This window comes from Macaca mulatta, chromosome X, assembly GCF_049350105.2.
Source record: "Macaca mulatta isolate MMU2019108-1 chromosome X, T2T-MMU8v2.0, whole genome shotgun sequence".
Classification (NCBI taxonomy): Eukaryota; Metazoa; Chordata; class Mammalia; order Primates; family Cercopithecidae; genus Macaca; species Macaca mulatta.
Genome location: NC_133426.1, coordinates 114,877,315 through 114,902,753, shown reverse-complemented (window position 1 = coordinate 114,902,753; position 25,439 = coordinate 114,877,315). Strand labels below are relative to the sequence as shown.

The following is a 25,439-nucleotide window of genomic DNA, read 5'->3' as shown; positions in this document are numbered from 1 at the left end:
CCTTGAGGGACCGGTGCTTCAAATACTTTCGTGTGTGGCCATCAACCCTGCCACTTTTCTCCCAGAGGATGGGGAACCAATCGAGCATGACTGCCAACAAATTATAGTCCAGACTTATGCCGCCTGAGATGATCTCTTAGAAATCCCCTTAGCTAATCCTGACCTTAACCTATATACTGATGGAAGTTCATTTGTGGAGAAGGGGATACAAAGGGCAAGTTATGCCACAGTTAGTGATGTAACCATACTTGAAAGTAAGCCTCTTCCCCCAGGGACCAGCGCCCAGTTAGCAGAACTAGTAGCACTTACCCGAGTCTTAGAACTGGGAAAGGGAAAAAGAATAAATGTGTATACAGATAGCAAGTACACTTATCTAATCCTACATGTCCATGCTGCAATATGGAAAGAAAGGGAGTTCCTAACCTCTGGGGGAACTCCCATTAAATACCACAAGGAAATTATGGAGTCATTGCACACAGTGCAAAAACCCAAGGAGGTGGCAGTCTTACACTGCCAAAGCCATCAAAAAGAGAAAGGATAGGGGAGAACAGTAGCATAAGTGGCTGGCAGAGACAGGGAAACACCAGCAGAAAGGAAAGAGAGAAAGAGACAGAAAGTCAGAGAGAGAGAAAGAAACAGAGACAAAGAGGGAGTCAAAGAGAGAGAGACAAAGAAGTCAAAGAGAAAGAAAGAGAGATGGAAGCAGTAAAGAAAAAACAGTCACGCCTGTAATCCCAGCACTTTGGGAGGCCGAGACGGGCGGATCACGAGGTCAGGAGATCGAGACCATCCTGGCTAACACGGTGAAACCCCGTCTCTACTAAAAAATACAAAAAACTAGCCGGGCGCGGTAGTGGGCGCCTGTAGTCCCAGCTACTCAGGAGGCTGAGGCAGGAGAATGGCGTGAACCCGGGAGGCGGAGCTTGCAGTGAGCTGAGATCCGGCCACTGCACTCCAGCCTGGGCGACAGAGCCAGTCTCCGTCTCAAAAAAAAAAAAAAAAAAAAAAAAAACAAAAAAAAAACAAAGAAAAAACAGTGTGTCCTATTCCTTTAAAAGCCAGGGTAAATTTCTGTCTACCCAGCCAAGGTACATTCTTCTTATGTGGAATGTTGGCCTATATCTGCCTCCCCACTAACTGGACAGGCACCTGCACCTTAGTCTTTCTAAGTCCCAACATTAATATTGCCCCAGGAAATCAGACCTTATCAGTACCCCTCAAAGCTCAGGTCTGTCAGTGCAGTCACACAAGTAATATCCCTATTTATAGGGTTAGGAATGGCTACTGCTACAGGAACCGGAATAGCCGGTTTATCTACTTGATTATCCTACCACGCACTCTCAAAGGATTTCTCAGACAGTTTGCAAGAAATAACAAAATCTATCCTTACTTTACAATCCCAAATAGACTCTTTAGCAGCAGTGACTCTCCAAAACTGCCTAGGCCTAGACCTCCTGACTGCTGAGAAAGGAGGACTCTGCACTTTCTTAGGGGAAAGAGTGTTGTTTTTACACTAACCAGTCAGGGATAGTATGAGATGCCTCCCGGCATTTACAGGAAAAGGCTTCTGAAATCAGACAACGTCTTTCAAATTCTTACACCAACCTCTGGAGTTGGGCAACATGGCTTCTCCCCTTTCTAGGTCCCGTGGCAGCCATCTTGCTGTTACTCACCTTTGGGCCCTGTATCTTTAACCTTCTTGTCATATTTGTTTTCTCCAGAATCAAGGCCATCAAGCTACAGACGGTCTTACAAATGGAACCCCAAATGAGCTTAACTAACAACTTCTACCGAGGACCCCTCAACCGACCCGCTGGCACTCTCACTGGTCTATAGAGCTCCCCTCTGGAGGACACTACAACCACAGGGCCCCTTTATCACCCCTATCCAGCAGGAGGTAGCTAGAGCAGTCATCGGCCAAATTCCCAACAGCAGTTGGGGTATCCTGTTTAGAAGGGGGATTGAGAGGTGAGGGCATGCTAGCGGCCCTCGCTCGCTCTCGGCGCCTACTCAGCCTCAGCACCCACTCTGGCTGCGCTTGAGGAGCCCTTCGGCCCACTGCTGCACTGTGGCAGCACCTCTCTGGGCTGGCTGAGGCCAGAGATGGCTCTCTCTGCTTGCCGGGAGGCATGAGGGGAGAGGCGCGGGTGGTTACCGAGGCTGCGCAAGGTGTTCGCGGGCCAGCGCGAGTTCCGGGTGGGCATGGGCTCGGTGGGCCCCACACTCAGAGCGGCTGGCTGGCATTGCCGACCCTGTGCAGTGAGGGGCTTGGCGCCCTGGCCAGAGGCTACGGCGGGCGGGGGGCGGTGCACCGAATCCCCCAGCAGTGCCGGCCCACTGCCGCTGTGCTTCAATTCTCGCGGGGCCTCAGCTGCCTCCCCATGGGGCAGGGCTCGGGACCCGCAGACCGCCATGCCAGAGTCTCCTCACCCCCCGTGGGCTCCTGTGCAGCCCAAGCCTCCCCAATGAGCGCCGCCCCCTGCTCCGCAGCGCCGGGTCCCATCAACCACCCAGGGGCTGAGGAGTGTGGGCGCACAGCGTGGGACTGGCGAGCAGCTCTGCCTGAGGCCCTGGTGCAGAGTCCACTGGGTGAAGCCAGCTGGACTCCTGGGTCTGGTGGGGACTTGGAGAGCCTTTGTGTCTGACTGGGTGATTGTAGATGCACTGATCGGCGCTCTGTGTCTAGCTCGGGGTTTGTGAACTCACCAAGTGGTGCTCTGTGTCTGGCTCAAGGTTTGTAGAGGCACTGGTGGGTGCTCTATGTCTAGTTAATCTGGTGAGGACTTGGAGAACTTTCGTGTCTGGCTGGAGGACCGTGAATGCACCAGTCAGTGCTCTGTGTCTAGCTCAGGGATTGTGAATGCACCAATCAGCACCCTGTCAAAACAGACCAATCAGCTCTCTGTAAAATGGACTAATCAGCAGGATGTGGGTGGGGCCAGATAAGGGAATAAAAGCAGGCTGCCCGAGCCAGCAGCAGCAACCCGTTCAGCTCCCTTCCACATTGTGGAAGCTTTGTTCTTTTGCTCTTTGCAATAAATCTTGCTCCTGTTCACTCTTTGGGTCCACGTCACCTTTATGAGCTGTAACACTCACCACGAAGGTCTGCAGCTTCATTCCTGAGGCCAGCGAGACTACAAACCCACCAGGAGAAATGAACAACTCCAGACGTGCCACCTTAAGAGCTGTAACACTCATCGTGAAGGTCTGCAGCTTCACTCCTGAGGCCAGCGAGACCACGAACCCACCAGGAGGAAGAAACTCCGAACACGTCCAAACATCAGAAGGAACAAACTCCAGACACACCATCTTTAAGAACTGTAACACTCACCGCGAGGGTCCATGGCTTCATTCTTGAAGTCAGTGAGACCAGGAACCCACCAATTCAGGCTGATATGAGTTCCCTACCTTTTCAGTCTGTTTAAAGAGATAGGGACTATACAGGCAGAGCTACAAATCTATAACTTGGTGGATCAAGAATTAGTTTCTACAAGGTCTCAGGGACAACAGGCTTCACCCTGTTCCACTGTACTTTAATAATAATTATTGTACTGAAGTCTCTGCTGGGTTAGTTTAGTGGCCAGCTCATAATTAGACAAAGATTTCCTTAAATTCCTGGAACCAAAAAGCCTCCCAGTTTTGGCCAAGGGACTCTGTGTACATGTTGGGGCCTGTCTTCAACACTCAGCCACACGGTGTCTTCTGCCTTTGTCTTCACTTTCTGCTTATGCCGAGCTCAAGATCAGCCAGAGTGAGAGCTTAGGACCTACTGAGGGCTTTCCTGAGCATGTGCACAGCCCTATGCATGCATGTAATCTTGTAGATTCCCAGGAATATGCCCAAGCTTTCCAAAGCCCCAAGGAATCTCATTCCCCAGCTTTTTCTTCAAAGCTTTGTGGTTAGCTGGAAATATTATCCATTGTTTCAGGCAGCTGAGAAGTTAATTGATTGCCTCTAATCATTTTCCAAAAGAAAGGTCCTGGGGAAAAGGCTTTCTGTAGCTCTGTGTCAGGCCAAATAAATACAGTCTTACAAGTGGGGGCCTTCTGGCAGAACTCCAGATGGATCAAATAATGACAATTCTCTAGAAATGAGGCTCTAAAGGAGTCTCAACTCTATTCTGTCTCCTCTGATGGCTGCCAGGCTGATGGTTTTCCCTGTGCATGAAGGCTATTGATTTTGAAGGCTACTGCAGAGCCAAGGAGAAAGGGATGGGAATTCGGTGAATGAAAATACTAATGCCACAAAGCTCACTGGTCTTATCAACATGCAGCCATTTTTCTTGAATAAATGTTCCCTGGATTGCCACAAGCCTTTAGTTCATTTCTAGAGTTCTGAAAAAGTTGATTCTATTTCTGCCAGTTTTTTCATTGCTATTATGGAGAGAATTTTCAGAGGTTCTTACTCTGCCATTTTTGCTAATGTCTTACTTTAATAATATGGTTTCTGGCAATTGACTACATTTCTAAGGGTTATTTTGGAAAACTGCAAGTAAATGAGAAAATCACTTTGAAAAACAAATTTTCTGACAGGGTTTAACAAAAACACTTACACCTCATGACATGAATTTCAGTCAATTCATCCTAGATTCTGTGGAGCTTGTGCCAAAGAAAGAAGCACCACAAACTCTCTAAAGTGAAATTAAAAGGCCATAGAATCTCAGGGCCAGGAGGGGTGTGAGATATAGGATAACCTCCTTGTAGGTCTTTCAATTCTAACAGCATGCCAGGACACTGCTGGTGCTAAAACAACCTTCTCAGCAATGCATATGTCAAATCACATCTTGAAAAACTTGAGACAACATCCACGGGGGATAGGTATGGTAACAGCTGAGCATTCATATTTCATTCCATAAACTTTATAGAGTACCTACTATGTGTTAAGTATAAAGGGTAAAACATCAGTGAGATACAGTCTCCACCCTCCAAAAGCTTTTTAATCTAGTGGAGAGGCTAGGTCTGGAAACAACTAACAGAAGTGCAATAAGTGAAAGGAAAGTGATGTGGAAGACAGGGAAAGAAAAGGAAATAAATACAGTAATTAATTCCAACTGGGGGTGAATAGGCTTTCTACAACCTAGAAAAGGTTGCAGCATCAGAGCTGAGCCTTAATGGAAATAAGATATAAGTGGTAAGGGGGAAGGGAGGAAATTTCTAATTGAGGGAACACCAAAAGGACTTGGCAAGCAACTGAGTGTAGGGTGGGGCAGGGGAGAGTGAGAGAAAGAGAGTCAAAAATAACTTGCAGTTTTCAAGTGTTGGTGATGAAATGGTGGCAGAAAACCATGGGGGTGGGTAGGGAGATAATAAGCTTGGTCTAACCAGAATCTGTTGGACTCAGTGGATTTGAAGAAAGGGGTTAAAAAACAGTGAAGGAAAAGTAAGCCTGCACAGGGCTTTTGAAGACAGGCATGGTAGATGGCAAGTTAATTAGCAGGGCCTGGGACAGCAGGAAGACAGCCAGAAGACCAAGGCTCTGGCCCAGCCTGCAACACACTTTCATCCCCTTCCTCCTGGGTTCACTTACTCTCCTGTTAGTCCCCAGCCTCTGCTCATCTGTGCACAGGCTCTGACCCATGTTCATTTGTCTTCCAACCTGTGACCTGCTTTTCTGACAGCCAAGAACTTAGAAAACAGAAGATTGGGCAAAAATTCTTAGCATTTCAAGTGGATTTTCACAATCAAAACAGCAAGTTTTCTTGAATTTACTCAGCAAGTCACATCCTAGCAATGCTAGGTTGTCAAATAATGCAAAAGACAACTGGTATAAACTTTGACTTCCTAAGACAACAGTGTGATTTTCAAACTTACATTAGAGAATCTTAACCAAAGAGTTATCATTCAGCTAGAGAGGACTTTATGGAATTCTATTTAACTGACTGGTGTTAGAGGTGGTGGAGCAGAGGAGGCTACACCTGATAAATTTCAGGGCAAGTTAGCAAAGTAACCAGTCTGGTTAGCAAGGGATAATTGTTAAGTGATAAGACTCTGGTTTTCAGCTAGAAAAACTAATCAGGCCATAGATAATTTGGCCCCACAAAATATGACATTTCTTAGAGATTTCAGTTAATTCATCCTACTGACATAATGGTAATCCCACTGACAAATGTAATGCAAAATTGGGCTATTTCTGTGTTTCCTTTAAAGTGGTGCTTTTGAAAAGCTTATTCCCTTTTTAAGTGTATTTTTCTTGTTGCTTTCACTTAGGGATAAATTGCTGCCTGCTGTCTGCTGACTGAAATGCATTTGGAAATGTCTATGGGGAAATGAGATTCCATACACAAACTGGTAAGGAATGTACCTAACACATAGGCCACCGCACCTCCAAATTGCTGCCTCTTTTTGCCTTTGCTAAGATAGTTCTGCTCTTTTTTGATAGATGCCATTTCCGGAAGGATAAAAAGACTAGCTTTGAAAAGAGAGTCTAAATGCCACTGTGATAACAAGGTGCTGCTCAGAGGATGCCGCCTTTGTAAAGGCTATCATTTTTGTTGATAAGTCATACAGAAAGGGTAGCACACTGGATGTATTGATGGAAAAAAAATTTGATTGGCAATATAATTCAAGACTTGAGGCACCTTTTTCACAAACTGAGGTGAGAATCACCTTGATTCTTCAACAGGTTTTGTTCTTTAGAATCAACCTGCTAGTCAGTTGTTACCGGGAAATTGGAGGAAAGCATGATTGAATTCCCGAGGACAGTTTCACATTAGTGCCACTGCCAAGCCATGCAGTGGGTTAAAAGAAAGCTTCCATGGTACTGTATCTTTGATTTTGGACAATAACCAAACTAAAAAGCAGCAATACTCAAATACTGAGCTCATGGCTAAGACACCATGAAAATATTTAATCAAAATGAATGGTGTGTCGACTTATTTTTCTTTAATATCCAGCATGGTGAGGAGAAGGAGGAAAACAAAAGGGAAAAGGAGGAAATGCCTACATCCCTCTTAGAAATAGCTCTATTCCAGGAAACCCAAAATTTGTGTTCTAGTCCTACCCTGCCACTTAATATATGACCTTAGAAAATCTACTGCACTTCTCTGGACCTTAGATTCTCCATCTATAAAATGAGCAGTGTGTTTTTCAAACAGCACATCCTAATTTATCAGTGGGTGGTAAAATCTATATAGGGGGTTGGAATCAGCATTTTTAAAAAATGAAATTGAATACAATAGAAAAGATCAGTGTATTGTAGATAAGAAGTATTGTTTCATGAAACTTGTGTGTATAAAAACTAGGTTGCAATGTAAAATGTATTTCTCATTGTGTTGTTATGATTAAAAAAAAAAAAAAAAGAAAGCCACCGGTCCAGACCTACACTGTCCAGTACAGTAGCCACTAGTCACATGCAGTTGTTTAATTAAAATTAAAGACAAAAATGCAGTTCCTCAGTCACACTAGCCACATTTCAAGCACTCAATAGCCATGTGTGGTTGGTGGTTACCATATTGGATAGCACAGATATAGAACAGTTTCAGAATCTCAGAAAAATTTACTGGACAGTTTTATTATAAGGAGTTTTTTATGGTTCTGTAGTATGTGGAGGCAGGATGGGGTGTTAGGAGGAGTACCCCGAGCCCTAGGAAGAGAAGATGTGTTCACTTGTCTCTCTTAAGAGAGTCTGTATGTGAACTTCTAAATAAATGAACCAACAATTATTTATTAAGTTTCAAACTTGGTTCTATGAGGAATACAAAGGAAGCATCCTTATAAACATTCACTGGATATTAAATGAACCAATGAAGGCATCATAATAACATAATCAAAGATAGGAACCTGATGTAAAAGAGTTAATAATAAAGGGTAATATACAGGCAAGTGTCAATAATAACTAAGTGCTGTCAAAATGCACAAAAGGAGGAAACTGAGGAGCACTGGAGTCATCAGGGAAGATTTTAAGAATCTTCTAGTAGTTTCTGGACTGGTTTTTAAATTATTCCTTGAATTTGGATGAGCAGAGACAAGAGGGGAGAATATTCCAGATAAGAGCACCATACATTTACATGCATTGGAGAGTGGGGTAGGTTCTGAGGGATATTGAGAAATGAGATGAAAGAGGTGGCACGGGACTAAATTCTGGAAGGTATAAAGCCAGCCAGTGGAGTCCAACTCTTGGTAAAGGTATTGACAGTTTTCAGAGCACTTTCACATGATTCTGGTGACAGCCCCTTGAGAGGGACAGGGCAGGGACCATTACCTCCATTTTAGAGTTAGGGAACTGAGTCTCAGAGAGGTGATATGACTTGCCCAAGATCATACAGCTAGTGAGCAGCATAATCAAGATTCAAACCCAGTTAATATTATTCTCCATCCAGTAGTCTTCCCACTATACATTGCTGTTATGAAAAAAAAAGCTGGATTCCAAGCACAGGAGATTAAGGAGACCAATGAGAAAGTTGTTGCAACAATCCAGGCATAAAGTGTTGAAGGCCTGGCCTAAGGTGGCAAGAAACCAGATGCTCTGGTTATATAACACACTATAAAACAAACTGTCAATGCAATACCCACTGTTTATAGGGGACAATAAGAGCAGACAGTCTGAGGTTAGAACATTATAGTTATGTTTAACTGAAAGTGATCTAAACTACTCCCAGAGGAATAAATATTAACAATATAATTCACATACTGTGTCCGGATTTTTCCAGACAGCTGAAAGCAATGTTTTGGACATGGTTCCTAAGCAAACAACACTTTATATGTCTATGCATTGTTATGAGGCACTTCTGTCTTGGTAGTGTTTCTTTCCCCTGTCAATTTCTATTTCCATTTTTCAGAACTAATTGATCATATAATCTGTTACCTCATCTAGATTTCCAGTGAGAAAAGACAGGTGCAAAAATGTAAAAGAGCTAAAGGCCTTAGGGTTTTTCCATACTACTTAGCAAAACTATCGGCTTAGCAATTAATTAGTTAATAATGATTTACTAAGATATGCCATTGCCAGACTAATGTTATGGGATCTCTCTGCTGTTGACAATAAAATGCTAAAAATCTTCCATGGGCTTCCAAGACTGTTCCACCTGACAGGAATCAAATATAAATTCATAAACATGGCACTTAAAGCCCTCTCTAATAAGGCCCACTTCAAAAATTCCCAGTTGTTTCCCACTACTCATTACTGCTTCATAATATCTACTCTTTTCAGTCAAACTAAAACACATGATACAGAGGAGATTCTATCTTTGCTCATTCATGTTCTACTTGCCCTTAAATTCCACCTCAAATGCTCCTTTCTTGATGAATCATTCTTCTTCAGTTTTCCCAACAAGGAGTAGTTGCTCTTTCTTCTAAACATCCATAGTCCTTTATTTATACCTCCTTTATGACACTGAGCACTTTCTACTTTAGATTATTGTTATTTGTGGACATGTTATCTCTCTGCTATTGAAATGAACTCCTTAAAGTCTCAGTCCATCTAGTGTTCATCTCTCTATCCCCTACAGCTCTGGTCATAGTGCCTTGCAATAAGTCCTCTCCTAAGTTTAACGTTTGTTGAATGGATGAGTACAGAAAAAAAAGCCTAAAAGCTGGTTTATATGTCCATCCAAATGTCAATTTAACAATCCTTTACTGAGTACCTACCATGTAACCAGCACTGTGCTAGGCCTTAGCAGTAGCAACATATCTTAGTAATTCTGAGTCTAATGGGAAGAAAGAGAAGGAAGAGTTAATTTTGATGCAGTATGTGATGAGTATCTGTATAGGAGGCTAAGGAAGAATAGAAGAGGGTCATCTAAGCCAATCTGAGGCATAAAGGAGGCTGTGGAAAGAAAGCTGATGGCAGCACTTGACCTTAGAAAATGAGTGAGAGTTAAGCAATTTGATCAGGGAAAGGATATTCCAGACAGAGAAAGTTTGTACCAAATGCAGAAGGCTAAGAGACTGTGGAATTAGTGATGCTGTATGGGGACTGGCAAGGGTTGAAGCTGGAGAGGAAGGTGGAGCCAGGAGATGCTGGCCTTGGCAGCCTTGGTCAGAATTCTGGACTTAAGCCAGGCTTCATGGGGCTCCTAACGGGTTTTGGATACACCCAAAATCCAGTCTGGGTATCCTGCAATTTTCAGAATAGAAGTGGTGCGCCAAGTAGTCACCTAGACAGCAAATCCTAGCTCTTTGAACATTCATCATCAAATTAAATTCTGTTAAAAAAACAAAGACCAGAAGTGGTTCTCTTTGTTGAGGAGGATGGAGGTTCTCTGTCTCACAGCATGTGAAGTGTTACAACATCGGGGGAGAAGTACAGAGTCTTTTCCAGAAAGAGTACTCTTTGGAGCACTTTCCCAGTTTTCTCCTCAGTTTACAACCACCTCACCCTCTTTCCATACCACAGGAATTTTCCCCATACCCTTTCAACATCGCACTTCATTAGCAAATGTTGCCAGCAGACATATGATGTTTAAAAATTCTTTACCTTAGAAGTAATGTAAAATTATACTGCCAGAGTTAAGTTTTTGGATTACATAAAATTACACACGTACCTTCACTTTCAAAACAAAAGATGGATTCCAAGTTAATCCTAAGGCACATTTCTGTAACGTGAACTTGATTTTCCAATGTTATTTTATGATCATTTGAGCCACATTGCCCAAGAAAAGACAATTTGACCCCATCCAAAAAAGATACAGCTTGCAATTAAATGGCTCCTCAGCCCTGATGTGCACCGTATGTAGCAGACACCAGGAAAATAAATATCTACTCATAAGTGTGAAAGACCCAGCCCACTGCATGAAGCAAAAATAGTCTCTAATGTCTGACAGACAGGGAATATGTCCTGCTTAACAAAATGCAAACCCATTTTTAATCTCCAACAGTGGCTCTTCATAAAGTGGGATTTTCTTATAAGATGATTAGCCATCAATTCCTTTATTAAGACTTTTCTAAGTTAAAACTTTTTTTTATCGTACCTACCCTAGTGAGTCTACTCCTAGATTTATATTCAATAAAAATGAGTGCTTATGTCCACCAAGAGATATGATCAAAGATGTCCATAGCAATTTGTATTCATGATTTTAAAAACCTAGAAAACAACCCAAATGTCCATCAACAGGGAAATGAATTAAAAAATTTACAGTGTGCCATACTTTGGAATGCTACATAGCAATGAAAAGGAACTGAATCTCACAGACGTCATGTTAAACAAAAGAAGCCAGATGCAAAATAGTAGACACAGTATGACTTAATTTATATAAAGTTTGAAACTAGGCAAAACGAATCTATGATGACAGTGGTCAGAACAGGTGTTACATTTGGGAGGTGGTATTACCTGGGAGGAGGCAAGCGAGAACCTTCTGAGGGACCAGAAATGTCTATAACTTTGATCAGTGTGGCATTTACACACACATAAAATTTCACTGAACTATGCACTTAAAATTTGTGCATTTTACTGCTTGTAAGAATACCTTAATTAAATAAAAAAGAAAATGGTAAGTCTTTATACTAGATTTATTTCTGGTATAGACTGTCAAAATTATACTAACCACAATCTCTTCTTTCTTTATCAGAAGCAGAGACATAGTTCTGAATTTATCCCACCCCTCAGTACACACACACACACACACACACACACAGAGGCATACACGCACACATGCACACATACACATCAAATCTAAACGTAAGCAGTTAGGGGCCTCAGATATTATCTATAAGGCTAATTTATTAGATTTTTCCATTTATAGCATTGCAGAATGCCACCTATATTTACAGACTTGTTTTGACTACAAAATTACAAATTCATTAATTGTTCTTTTCTACTATAGCATTAGATGATCTTCATCACATAAATACATTAAGTCTGTTAAAAAAATTAATTGGGAGGTCATTAGGCTGAGATGGCTCCAGTGCCTTTGGTTCCAACTTCAGCCAACCAATACCAAAATCACTATAAATAGCAAAATGACACTTAATTTTAACCAATTAGAAATCAACAACTAACCTCTAACAGGAGACTTTACCAATTAAAAACCAACTAACCTCTAACTAGAGACTTTCCACTTTAACCAATCATATAGTTTCTTTGTCTCGTTTCTGCAAGAATCTTGTAAGTTTTCCCTTCACATCCCTGCTGTGGAGTCAAACCACTTGTGGTTTGGTGCTACCCAATTTATAAATCACTGTCTGCTCAAATAAACTCTTTAAAATTTTAATGTGCCTAAGTTTATTTTATAACAAGTTTGTTCCCCAAATCTTATTGAAAGAGGGCATAGTAGACTAGAATGCCATAGAATACCAGAATTCTGGCCTATGATTTAGGAGAGCTGAGTTCTATTTCTGCTCTGCCTTTTACTGCAAAGTCACTTTGGGCCAGACTCTTAAGCTCTTCAGGATTTCTTTCCCTCAGCAATAAAATAGAGATAATACCTTCTCCACAGGGCTATAGTGAGGATCAAATGAGAAAATGCATATGAAAATGCTTTGTAAACTTTCAAGAAATGTTAATATGCCCCAAACTAAGCGTTTAATAAGAGCTTGTGCCTGGGTGTAGCCAATAAAAAAATGTACTTTAATTTCAAAGCTTGTATTCAAGTTTCACATATCTAGCTTTCACCAAAGAGTCAGAATCAGCAAGTATACTCAAATTCTAACATCTCTGAGAAGTCAAAACAATGCCATTATAATAAATACTAAAAATAGACATATAAAGAGAAGTACAATTAATAACATCCTTCCTTGCTTTTCACAATTATGACTTTTAGATGCATCTCTAGCTAAAGTTCTAGATTTAGTTCCCTAATCTAGAACTTTGAACTGCATCTGCAACACCCATGTGGTATCCTGATACGGTTTGGCTGTGTCCCCACCTAAATCTCAACATGAATTGTATCTCCCAGAATTCCCACGTGTTGTGGTAGGGACCCAGGGGGAGGTAATAGAATCATGGGGGCCGGTCTTTCCCGTGCTATTCTCATGATAGTGAATAAGTCTCATGAGAGCTGATGGGTTTATCAGGGGTTTCTGCTTTTGCTTCTTCCTCATTTTCTCTTGCCACTGCCATGTAAGAAGTGCCTTTTGCCTCCTGCCATGATTCTGAGACCTCCCCAGCCATGTGGAACTGTAAGTCCAATTAAACCTGTTTTTCTTCGCAGTCTCGGGTATGTCTTTATCAGCAGCATGAAAACAGACTAATACACCTACATAGTGCCATAGTCCCCAACTCCCAATTCTGAATTTCACAATAGCTGCCCCTGAAAACTGCTCTCCCCTTTCTACCCTCCGCCATCCATCATGAGCCCCATAACAAAATTTTAAAATACTCCTCACTCTGAACTCGTCAGTGAGCCAAATACTCCTTGCCAGTGCCCCTCAATAGAGTCTTTTCTTGTGTCACCTTTTGAAGCCTGTTTCTCTGATGAGAAATGATGTATGCCAGAGTTGCCTAAAATGCTTCCTGTCACAAACTATTCTTTCTAGCATCCCCAGCAAGAAACCTCCAATTGGAGAGTCCTGCAGTGTGCGGCGAGCTTGAAAGAAGGAAAAAGTAGGGTGATATGGTTTTAAAGTCTGCAGTAGTTTCTGTTTCTATAGATTTAGTTCGTAGTCTCACAAATTAGCTCTCCAAACTAGAACATGATTGTAGATAAAGAAAAAAAAATGGACTAGAGAAGGTAAATAGTGAAATTCTCAGGACCCTTGAAAAGCATTTCCTTCAGGCATCAAGTCCAATGAAGAAGCCTTGATTGGCTACAAGCCTACTGAGCTAGGAGATGGGGAGTCAATTTTACAAAAGTAGGTTGACAGAAGCAAGAAGGGCTAAAAGACAAGAAAAGAGATTTTTAAAAAATCATAAAAACCGAGTGTGGTTTCTCACACACACACACACAAACACACACACACACAGACTAAATGTTCGGGGACCATTTGGTACAGGGGAAGACATCAAAAAACATTTCAATAGGCCTCGGAATATCAGTGTATTATAGGATAATACAACAACTAATAGTCATAATAATGATCCTTACTCAAAACACATTTATATTCTATATATTGTTTAAGAAGTCAGGGAAGTAGACTGTGTTTTAGAAAATACCATTCAGGATGGTTAAAATGTTAAAAGCTCACAGTGCTTAAATTGATCAAATCATGAGCCATTTGAGAAAAACTGGTTATTAAAAATGTCCTTGTGGGGAGTTGGGGATGGTTAATGGGTACACAAAAATTAGAATGAATAAGATCTACTATTTGATAGCACAACAGGGGGACTATAGTTAATAATAATTCAATTATACATTTTAAAATAAATTATAATTGGATTGTTTGTAACACAGAGGATAAATGCTTGAGGGGATGGATACCCCATTCTCCATGAGGTGATTATTAAACATTGTATGCCTATATCAAAATATCTCATGTACCTCATAAATAGATATCCCTAGTACGTGCCAACAAGAAATTAAAAATAAAAAATTATTAAAAAATGAATAGGGCCAGGCGTGGTGGCTCATGACTGTAATCCCAGCACTTTAGGAGGCCAAGGTGTGAGGATTGCTTGAGGCCAGGAGTTTGAGACCAGCCTGGGCAACAAAGCAAGACCATGTCTCTATTTTTTTTTAATAATTATTTAAGAATGTTTAAAAAAATTAATAAAACATACTCAGTGAAAATGCAACTCTAAAAGAAATAAAATTTTTTAAAAAGTCCTTTTCCCAGGAAAAGTCAAGTAACTGAGGTTTTACTCTACTTGGTGAGACACGATGAGTGTTGGCTTGCACAGCAGAGGCAAGTATTATAGGAGGCCAGAAAAGGGTGATGAACATGGGTAAGCATAGTCAGAGAAGGTTTCATGGAGCAAGCAGGGCCCAGAATCGGGTTTGAGTTTCTTCATCCAAAGCCTGGTGCTGCCTTTATTGATTGCAACCCTTATGCAGTACTGCCAGGGCCTCAGGTTAAGAGTCACTGAAGGCGACTAGTCTTTAGGAAAATTTCATGATAATGAATAAAGAAAAAGATGGGAAGCAGACTCTGGTCCTATTCTATTGCAGTGTAAAGGATCCAGCCAAGGCTTAATGTCTGAATAAGCAGAGCCTCTGGCATGGGCAGCAATTTTGCCAAGCAGCAAATAATTTGTAGGACCAATGAAAAGTACCCCAATCATAGTTCTGTAACCTGAAATTATTGGAAAAGCAAGGTATAGCAAAGAATCTTTACTTTATAGTTGACTTTAATTTAATATATAGAAGGATAGCAATGAGAGCCAGGCATGATGGCTCACACCTGTAATCACAACACTTTGGGAAGCTGAGGTGGGAGTGCTTGAGCCTAGGAGTTTGAGACCAGTTTGGGCAACATAGGGAGGCCCTGTCTCTACAAAATATTTAAAAATTAGCTGGGTGTGGTGGCACGTGCCTGTGATCCAAGCTACTTGGGAGGCTAAAGTGGGAGGATCACTTGAGCCTGGAAGGGTAAGGCTGCAGTGAGCCGTGATGGCACCACTGAACTCCAGCCTGGGTGACAGAGCAAGATCCTGTCTCAAAAAACTCAACTATACCAATGAGAAACTACAAAATATTCCTGAAAGAAATTAAAGAAGACAAAAATAAACAAAGAGACAGAAGGATTGGAAGACTTAATATTGTTATGATTTCTATACTACTTGAAGCAATATGCACATTCAACACAATCCCTATCAAAATCCTAACACTTTTGCAGAAATAGAAAAAAATGCATCCTAAATAATCCAGAAACAGAAAGTTAAATACCACATGTTCTCACTCATATGTGAAAGTTGAAAAAAGTTAATCTCATAGAAGTCAAAAGTAGAACAGAGAATACTAGAGGCTAAGGAGTGTAGTGGTAAGGGAGAGGGAGAGCTGTGTTAAAGGATACAAAATTACAGCTAAATAGGAGAAATAAGTTCTAGCGTTCTATACCATTGGAGGATGACTATAGTTAACAATAACATAGTTTCAAATAGCTGGAAGGAGGATATTAAATGTTCCCAACACAAAAAAAGATAAATATTTCAGATGATGGATATGCTAATTACCCTGATCTGATCACTATACATTTTTTTTTTTCTTCAGACAGGGTCTCATTGTGTCACCCAGGCTGGAGTACAGAGGCACAATCTCGGCTCACTGCAACCTCCACTTTCTGGGTTTAAGGGGTCCTCTTGCCTCAGCTTCCCAAGTAGCTGGGACTACAGACACCCAACACCACGCCTAGCTAATTTTTTTTTGTTTGTTTGTAGAGACAGAGTTTCCTTATGTTGCCCAGACTAGTCTCAAACTCCTGTGATCTGCCCCCGCCTCGGCCTCCCAAAGTGCTGGGATTACAGCTCTGAGCCACCATACCTGGTCTCAGATCACTACACATATTTATAAAAACATCACCATGTATCCCATAAATATGTACAATTATTCTTTGTGTCAATTAATAGATAAAACCAAAGTTTAAGAAAAGGAAAATTCATCCTAAAACTCACAGGACATCTCAAGAGATCCTGAAATGCTAAAACAATTTTGAAAAAGAAGAACATTGTTAGAGGACTCAAACTTCCCAATTTCAAAAGAATCATAAAGTTACAGTAATCAAAAAACTATGGTACTGGCATAAAGGTAGACACATAGCTCAATGAAATAGAATAGAAAGCTCACACATAAATCCTGTCATATTCAAATGATCTTCAACAGGGTGCAAAGACCATTCAATGGGTAAAGAACAAGCTCTTTAATAAATGATTTTGGGGACAATGGATATCCACATACAAAAGTATGAAGTTGGACCCTTAGCATATACCATATACAAAAATTAACCCAATATAGATTAAAGACCTAAACATAAGAGCTAAAACTGTAAAATGCCTAGAAGAACACATATGAGAAAAGCTTCAAGACATTGGACTTGGTGATGATTTCTTAGATATGACATTGAAAGCACAGGCAACAAGAACAAAAATGGACAAATGGGACTACATCAAACTTAAGATCTTTTGTGCATCAAAGGATGCAACCAACAGAGTGAAAAGGCAACTTCCAGAATGGGAGAAAATATGTGCAAATCATATATCTGATAAGGTGTTAATATCTAGAATATATAAAGAACAACAAAAAATCAAACAATCTGATTAAAATTGGGTAAAGAATTGAATAGTTACCTAAAGATGATATGCAAATGGCCAAAAAGCATATAAAAAGATGCTCAACATCAACTTTCAGAGAAATGCAAATCCAAACCATAATCAGATTTCACCTCACACCCATTAGGATGGCTATAGAAAATAATAAGGGCTGACAAGGATATGGAGAAGTTAGAACCCCTGTGCACCACTGGTGAGCTTGTAAAATGGTACAAGTGCTATGGAAAACAGTCTGGAGGTTCCTAAAGAAATTAAAAATAGAACTACCATGTGATCCAGCAATCCCACTTCCGGATATGTATCCAAAAGTACTGAAAGCAAGGTCTCAAGGAGATATTTGCACACCCATGCTCATAGCAGCACTATTCTGAATAGCCAAGAAGTAGAAGTGACCCGAATGTCCATTGATAGATGAATGGATAAAGAAAAAATGTATATCTCAGTCACAAAAAAGACTAATACTGTGTGATTCCACTTATATGAGGTGTCTAAAGTAGTCAAATTCACAGAAAGATAAATTAGAAGGGTGGTTGCCAGGGACTAGAAGGAAGAGGAAATGGAAAGTTGTAGTTTAATGGGTATAGAGTTTCAGATTTCCAAGATAAAAAAAGTGCTAGAGATCTGTTTCACAACTATGTTAATATACTTAACACTACTAAACTGTACACTTAAAAACAATCAAGAGGGTAAAATTTATGGTTTATATTTTTCACCACAATTTTAAAAAAGCTAAAAATAAAGAAGTATACCAGTAAAGGTAGTGATCGTGGTGATTTTTCCCATTACTGGGAGAAAGGCTATAACTAACACAATATCCATATTTTCATTAAGTTATCACTTTTATGATTCCAAGAAAAGATAGAATAGATGTACTTTCCCCTATTTCTCCCTCTATATCTAAAAACACTGGACATTATAAATAAATAAATATGTACATAACTCATACATCTCTGACAGGTAAATAGAAGGAGGTAGGCGGCTTCTTCTCTTCCTGGTGGCTAGGAATCTCAAGACCCAAGTAACAACATGGCAGTGAGTTCCCTGGATTTGTTTTTGAGTAATGTATCCTGGACCTGGTGATGGAGAAGCCAGCAACCCAGCAATGCCAATGGGTGCAAAAAAAAAAAATTGCCTCAAAAAACTGGCTATCTCTAGCCAAAGGAACAGAAAAGGGGTAGCCTAGAAAGACAGAAAACTTTTAGATAATAACTTCTCTACCCAAGGCAAACACCACAGCAAAAAAAACCACACTCCTCCCTCCACTCCCCTCAGCAAAAATCAAGTAGAGAGCCTAGATTTCTACCTTCAACTGGTTTTAAATAGTCACACATCCCCTTCTCCCTGAGGTGGTTTCAGAAACGACTGAATGGAGATCTGGGACTTTCATCCTTGCCAGGCAGTAATGAGTCCCCTGGCATATGATGGTTGTGGAGGCCTGTCAATGGAGGCCTAGGGAGGTGTCAGTGGTGTCACTGGAGGCCTAGTGAGGATCCTGAAATTCCACTCCTGCCTAGTAATAATGGCATCCCTACCCCTACCCTGGGTATGGTAGATGGTGAGTGAGGAACCTTGACTCACACCCTTCCCTGAATAATAACACTGTGCTCCTATTCCCCCACCAGAATGGTGTCAGAGTAGGCCTACTAAAACAGAAGATTAAAATAAAATCCAGAGTCTCATAAAATGCCCAAGATACAATAGAAAATCACTCATGATAAAAGGAACCAGGTACATCTCAACTTGAATGAGAAAAGGCATTCAACAGACACCAACATTGATATGACACAGATTGGAATTAATTCAACAAGGATTTTAAATCGGTCATCTTAAAAATGTTTCAACAAGCAATTACAAACATATTGAAAACAAATTTTTTTATAAAAAGAAAGTCTCAGCAAAGAAATAAAAGACATAAAGGAGAAGCAAATGGAAGTTTTAGAACTGTAAAACACAATCACCAAAATGAAATACTCACTGAATGGGGTGAATAGAAAAAAGGAGAATGAAAAAAGAATCAGTGAAACTGATGACCAAACAATAGAAATTATGCGATTGAACAATAGAGAGAAAATAAACTGAAAAAGGTGAAGAGAGCTTCAGGCACACATGGGACTTTAATGATACATTAAACATCCATATCATCAGAGTTTCAGGAGGAGAGGAGAAACAGTGTGGGGCTAAAGTAGTATTAAAAAAATAGGTGAAAATCTCCCAAATATTTAAAAATCAATTAATTTTGTTAATTGACAAATAAAATTGTATATATTTATGGTATACAACACAATGTTTTGATATGTGTACACATGTGGAATGGCTAAATCAAGCTAATTAATATGAAAATCTCCCCAATTTGGCAAAAGACATAGGCCTACAGATTCAAGAAGCTGAGCAAACCCAATCGGATAAATCCAATGAATTCCACAGTAAGACACATCATAATCAAACTCCTGAAAACTAAAGAAAAAGAAAAATATCTTAAAAGCAGTTAAAGAGAAGAAATACCTCACTTATAGAAGAAAAACACTTTTAATGAGAGTAGATTTATTAAGAGGAACCATGGAGTCCAAAGGGAAATGGCACGTTTTTCAAATGCTGAGATAAAAGAACTGTCAACCCAAAGTTGCATATCCAGTGAAAATATCTTTTAGAAGAAAGTCAAGACAGTCTCAGGTGAAGAAATACTAAGAATTTGTTGTTAGCAGATATACTTAAAGGAACGGATGGCTAAAGGAAATTTGTGAATTGGAAAGGAAAGATAAAAGAAGGTATCTTTAGATATCAGGAAGGAAGAAAGAAAAATAGAAACAGTAAAAAATATTACCAAATACAACAGACTTTGCTTCTTTTTACAGTTTTCTAAATTATATTTGAGAGTTAAAGCAAAAGTCATAACATTGTCTGATGTGATTCTAAAAATACAAGGGAAAATATTTTTAAAAATTGTATTATAGATGGGAGAAAGTAAAGAGACTTAAAGGGAAGTAAGGTTTCTATAGCAAAGTATTTCTCTCACTATAATGGAATCAAACTAGAACTCAATAATAGAAAGGAAACAAGAAAGTTTTGAAACAATTGGAAATTAAACAACATACCTCTAAATAATCCGTTGGTCAAAGAGGAAGTCTCAAGGGAAGTAAAAACAAACAAACAAAAAATACCTTGAACTGAATAAAAATGAAAATACAACATATCGAAATATGTGACACAGGAGCAAGATGGCAGAATAGGAAGTTCCAGCCCTTGTTCCCGTACAGGAAGACCAATTTGACAATGATATATTGAGTAAAATATTTTTATGAGAATTCCAGAATTCAGTTAAGACGTTGCATACCCCAGGTAAGCACAAAGTCAAGAATAACTACATTAAAATGGGTAGGAAGGGCAATCTCACCTTATCTGCATCAGCCCCTCTCCCAAGCTGGCACAGCTCAGCACCAGGAAATAACATCCCAGCCTTCAATTTTGGCGGCGGGGGGCGGGGGAAACAAAGACTGTACAAAGTTTTCAATGTTCTGTCTTTTTGGAGGGCTGCTCAAGGAACCAGGAAGAGGTTTCTATTTTGCCCCACTGGAAGCACTAACAAAACCAGCATACTTTGGCTGCCTTGGGGCTGCTGAGAACAAAGGAAAGAGGTGGGTGATTTGCTGCGGCCAGCATAGCTCAGCACAGTTGGGAGGAGATACACAACTTAAGGCTTCTTCCTCAGGAGGGAGGGAAACAAGTGGAATATTCATCAGCATTTTGACTTTTCACCAGGCTGCCTAAGGTACTAGTATAGGTCTCACCTGACTTGGGGCACTGACTTAGGAAGCTAGCACACATTGGATACCTGATAACCACTGAGAACAAAAAGAGAGAGAGGAGGCTTACTGATATAGAACCAGAAAACTTGCAGTGTTGTAGACACAGAGGGAGCAAGTGTTTATAAGCTCCTGTAAAAGAAACTGGTAAGCTTCTAGTTGAGAAGTTACCTACACATGCCCAGAGAAGTCATGTATCCTCCAAAAAGGTTTCAAAGGCCCCCAGAATCTCTAGCTAGGCTGACTGGTGAGGGTCTTTCTCTGTACAAAGCCAGTCCATAATGACTGAAAGAGGTTACTGATGTTTCAAACGTGCAGATCCCAACAAAAACGTCAGAGACATATGAAGAAACAGAGAAACATGGTTCAAAGAAGCAAAATAAATCTCCAGAAACCAATCCTAAAGAGAGGTATATCAATAACCTGAAAAAGAAGTCAAAATAACCATCATAAAGATGCCATCTATGAGTTCAAAAAACGACAAATATCAATAAAGATTTAAAAAACATAAAAAAGAACCAAACAGAAATTTGGAGCTGAAGAATATAACAGCTGAACTGAAAAACAAAAACAAAAACAAAAACAAAAAAAACATGACAGGTGTTAAACAGCAGGCTTAATAGGGCAGAAGAAAGAATTGGTGAACTCAGAGACAGGTTATTTGAAATGACATAGTCAGTGGAACAAAAAAACAGTGAAAAAAACCTAAGGGATTTATGGGACACCATCAAACAAATATATGCATTATGGGATTCCAAGAAGGAGAAGGGGTAAACGGACAGAAAATATATTTAAAGAAATAACATCTCTAAATGTGTCAAATCTGGGAAAGGAAATGGACATCTGGATTCAAGAAGCCCAACAGACTCCATGTAGGATGAACCCAAAGAAATCCACACTGAGAAACATCATAATCAGATTGTCAAAAGTCCAAGACAAAGAATTTTGAAAGCAGCAAAAGAAAAGCAGCTCATCATGTACAAGGAAATCACCATAAGATTATCTGTGAGTTTCTCAGCAGAAACCTTGCAGGACAAAAGGGAATGGAATAATCAAACTGCTGAAAAAAAAAAAAAAACCTGCCAACCAGGAATATTACATCCAGCAAAATTAGCCTTCAAAATGAAGGAGAAATAAAAACTTTCCCAGATAAACAAAAGCTGAAGAATTTCTTCACCACTAGAACTGCCTTACAAGAAATGCTAAAGAGAGACCTTTGAGTTGAAATAATAAGATGCTCAACAGTCATATGAAAGCATAAATCTTACTGGTAAAGGTAAATATGTAGAAAAATATAGAATACTGTAACACTGTAATAGTGGTGGGTAAATCACTTTTAATTTTAGTATAGAAGTTAAAAAATAGAAGTATAAAAATTGGCTGGGTGCGGCAGCTCATGCCTGTAATCCCAGCACTTTGGGAGGCAAAGGTGGGCAGATCCCCTGAGGTCAGGAGTTCGAGACCAGCCTAGCCAACATGGTGAAACCCCATCTCTACTAAAAATACAGAAATTAGCCAGGCATGGTGGTGGGCACCTATAATCCCAGCTACTTGGGCGGTTGAGGCAGGAGAATTTCTTGAACCCAGGAGGCAGAGGTTGCAGTGAGCCAAGATCGCGCCATTGCACTCCAGCCTGTGCAACAAGAGAGAAACTCTGTCTCAAAAAAAAAAAAAAGTATAAAAATACCTATAACTACACAAACATGTTAATAGATACACAATATAAAAATGCAATTGGTGACATCGATAACATAAAGTGTGGGGTGGATAATATAAAAGAGTAAAGTATTATATGTAATTGGAGTTTAAGTTTGTTTCAGCTTAAAATAGGTTGTTATAATCATAAGATGTTTTCTGTAAGTTCCATGGTAACGTCAAAGAAAATTCCTTTAAATGATACACAAAAGAATGTGCGAAAAGAATCAAAGCATGTCCCTACCAAAAAATCAATGAAACCCAAAGGAAGAGAGAAAGAAAGAAAAGGAGGGACAAAAAATCTACAAGACAGAAAACAACGAACAAAATTGCAACAGTAAGTCCTTCCCTATCGATAATTACTATAAATATAAGTGGATTAAACAGTATGGTACTGTCATAAAGACAGACATATAGACTAATGGAATAAAACAGAGACCTTGATCATAAATCCATACATACACAGTCATCTAATCTCCAACGATGGTTCCAAAAATGCACAATGGGGAAAAGGGTGGTCTCTTCTACAAATGGTGCTAGTACACATATGTCCATTTCAGCACTATTTACAATAGCAAGGACATGGAATCAACCCAAATGCCTACCAATGATACACTGGAAAAAGAAAATGTGGTACATCTACACCATGCAATACTGTGCAGCCATAAAAAGGAAAGAGATCATGTCCTTTGCAGGGACATGGACAGAGCTGGAAGCCATTATCCTCAACAAACTAACACAGGAACAGAAAACCTAACACCACATCTTCTCACTTATAAGTGGGAGCTGAACAATAAGAACACATGAACACATGGGTAAGGGGGAACAACACACACTGGGGCCTGTCAGGGGAGTAGGGGGAGGAGGAGGGAGAGCATCAGGAAGAATAACTAATGGATGATGGACTTAATACCTAGGTGATGGGTTGATCTGTACAGCAAATCACCATGACACACATTTACCTATGCAACAAACCTGCACATCCTTATATATAACCAGGAACTTAAAAGTTTTTGAAAAAAAAAGGGGGCAAAGATCTAGCCCAACCCCCCAACAAGAAAAAAAATGGTCTAGTAAAACTTTATACCCACATGCAAAAGAATTAAATTGGATGCTTATTTCACACTATATATAAAATCAACTCAAAATGTATTAAAGACTTGAACATAAGACCTGCAACTGTAAAAGTCCTAGAAGAAAACATAGGGGGAAAGCATCATGGCATTGGTCTTGGCAATGATTTTTTGCATATGACACCAAAAGTACAGGCAATAAAAGTAAAAACAGACAAGTGGTACTACCTCAAACTAAAAAGCTTCAGTACAGCAAAGGAAACAACAGAATGAAAGGCAACCTACAGAATGTGAGAAAATATTTGCAAACCATCTGATAGGGTTCAATATCTAAATTATTTAGCTCAATAACAAAAAATCTCACCAAATAATTCAATTAAAATATGAGCGAAGGACTTGAATAGACATTTATCCAAATAAGACATACAAATGACCAACAGATATACGAAAAGATGCTCAACATCACTAATTGTCAGGGAAATGCAAACCAAAACCACAATGAAGTATCACTTCATAACTGTTAGGATGGCCATTATAAAAAAAAAATAGTAAGTGCTGGCAAGAATGTGAAGAAATTGGAACCTTGCACACTGCTGGTGAGGGTGCAGAATGGTGCAGTTGATACGGAAAAGAGTATGGAGGTTCCTTAAAAAATTAAAATTTCCCATATGATCTAACAATCCCACTTCTAGAGATGTATGCAAAAGAATTGAAATCAGGATCTTGAAGAGATATTTGTACTCCTATGTTCATTGCAGTATTATTCACAATAGACAAGAGGTGGAAACAACCTAATGTCCATCCACAGATAAATGAAGAAACTGTGGTATATACATATAATGGAATCTTATTCAACCATAAAAAGGAAGAAATCCTGTCATATGTTACAGTATGGATGAACCTTGAAGACATTATGTTAAATGAAATAAGTCAGACACAGAAGGGTAAATACTGCATGATTCCACTTATATAAGTTATCTAAACTAGTTATGCTCATGGAAACAGAAAGTAAAATAGTAGTTGCCAGGGGGTTGGTGGAGGGTGGGAAATGGGGAGTTGCTGTTCAATAAGCATAGAGTTTCAGTCATTCAAGATGAAAAATGTCTAGAGATCTGCTGTACAACATTGTGCTTATAGTTCACAATATTGTACTGTACACTTAAAAGTTTGTTAAGAACTAAATCTCATGCTATGGTTTTTTACTGTGATTAAAAAAAATACGTGACATGTAGCTAAAGCAGTGCTGAGATGGAAATTCATTGCACTAAATGCTTAACTTAGGGAAGAAGAAATGTCTGAAATTAATAATCTAATTTCCCACCCTAAGGAAGTAGAAATGTAAGAGCAAATTAAAATGAAAGCAAGCAGAAGTAAGGAGATAAAGAGCAGAAGTCAATGAAATTGAAAACTCAAAATCAATAGAGAACATCAATGAAACAAAGAGGTAGTTCTCTGAAAAGCCTCATAAAATCCACAAACCTCAAGCAAAACTGACAAATAAAAAAGATAGGACACAAATCATTAATATCAGGAATGAAACAGGAGATATTATTATAGACCTTGCAGACACCAAAAGGGATTACTACAAACAATTATGCATGTATAAAGTTGATAATTTTGATAAGCTGGATAAATTCCTTGAAAAGCACAAACCACCACAACTCAATAAAAATTAGATAATCTGAATAGCTTGGTAACTATTAGGAAAATTGAATATATAATTTTAAAACTCCAAAAAAAAAATTCTTCATTGAAACCATCTGGGCCTGAATGATTTCACTGCAGCATTCTACCAAAT

At 39.5% G+C, this 25,439-nt stretch overlaps 1 protein-coding gene across 5 annotated transcripts in view; it reads right to left on the bottom strand.

The window, feature by feature from the left end:
- ATG4A (autophagy related 4A cysteine peptidase) overlaps positions 1–25,439 on the bottom strand; it is a 72,863-nt gene that overhangs the window by 38,049 nt on the left and 9,375 nt on the right. The window contains exon 1 of one of the 5 annotated variants that reach the window (XM_077987732.1): positions 20,465–20,499. The exons of the other annotated variants lie outside the window; for them this stretch is intronic. The gene's annotated coding sequence lies outside the window, so the exon portion shown is untranslated. Of the gene's footprint in view, positions 1–20,464; positions 20,500–25,439 lie in introns of those variants that run through there. 5 annotated transcript variants of the gene reach the window in all.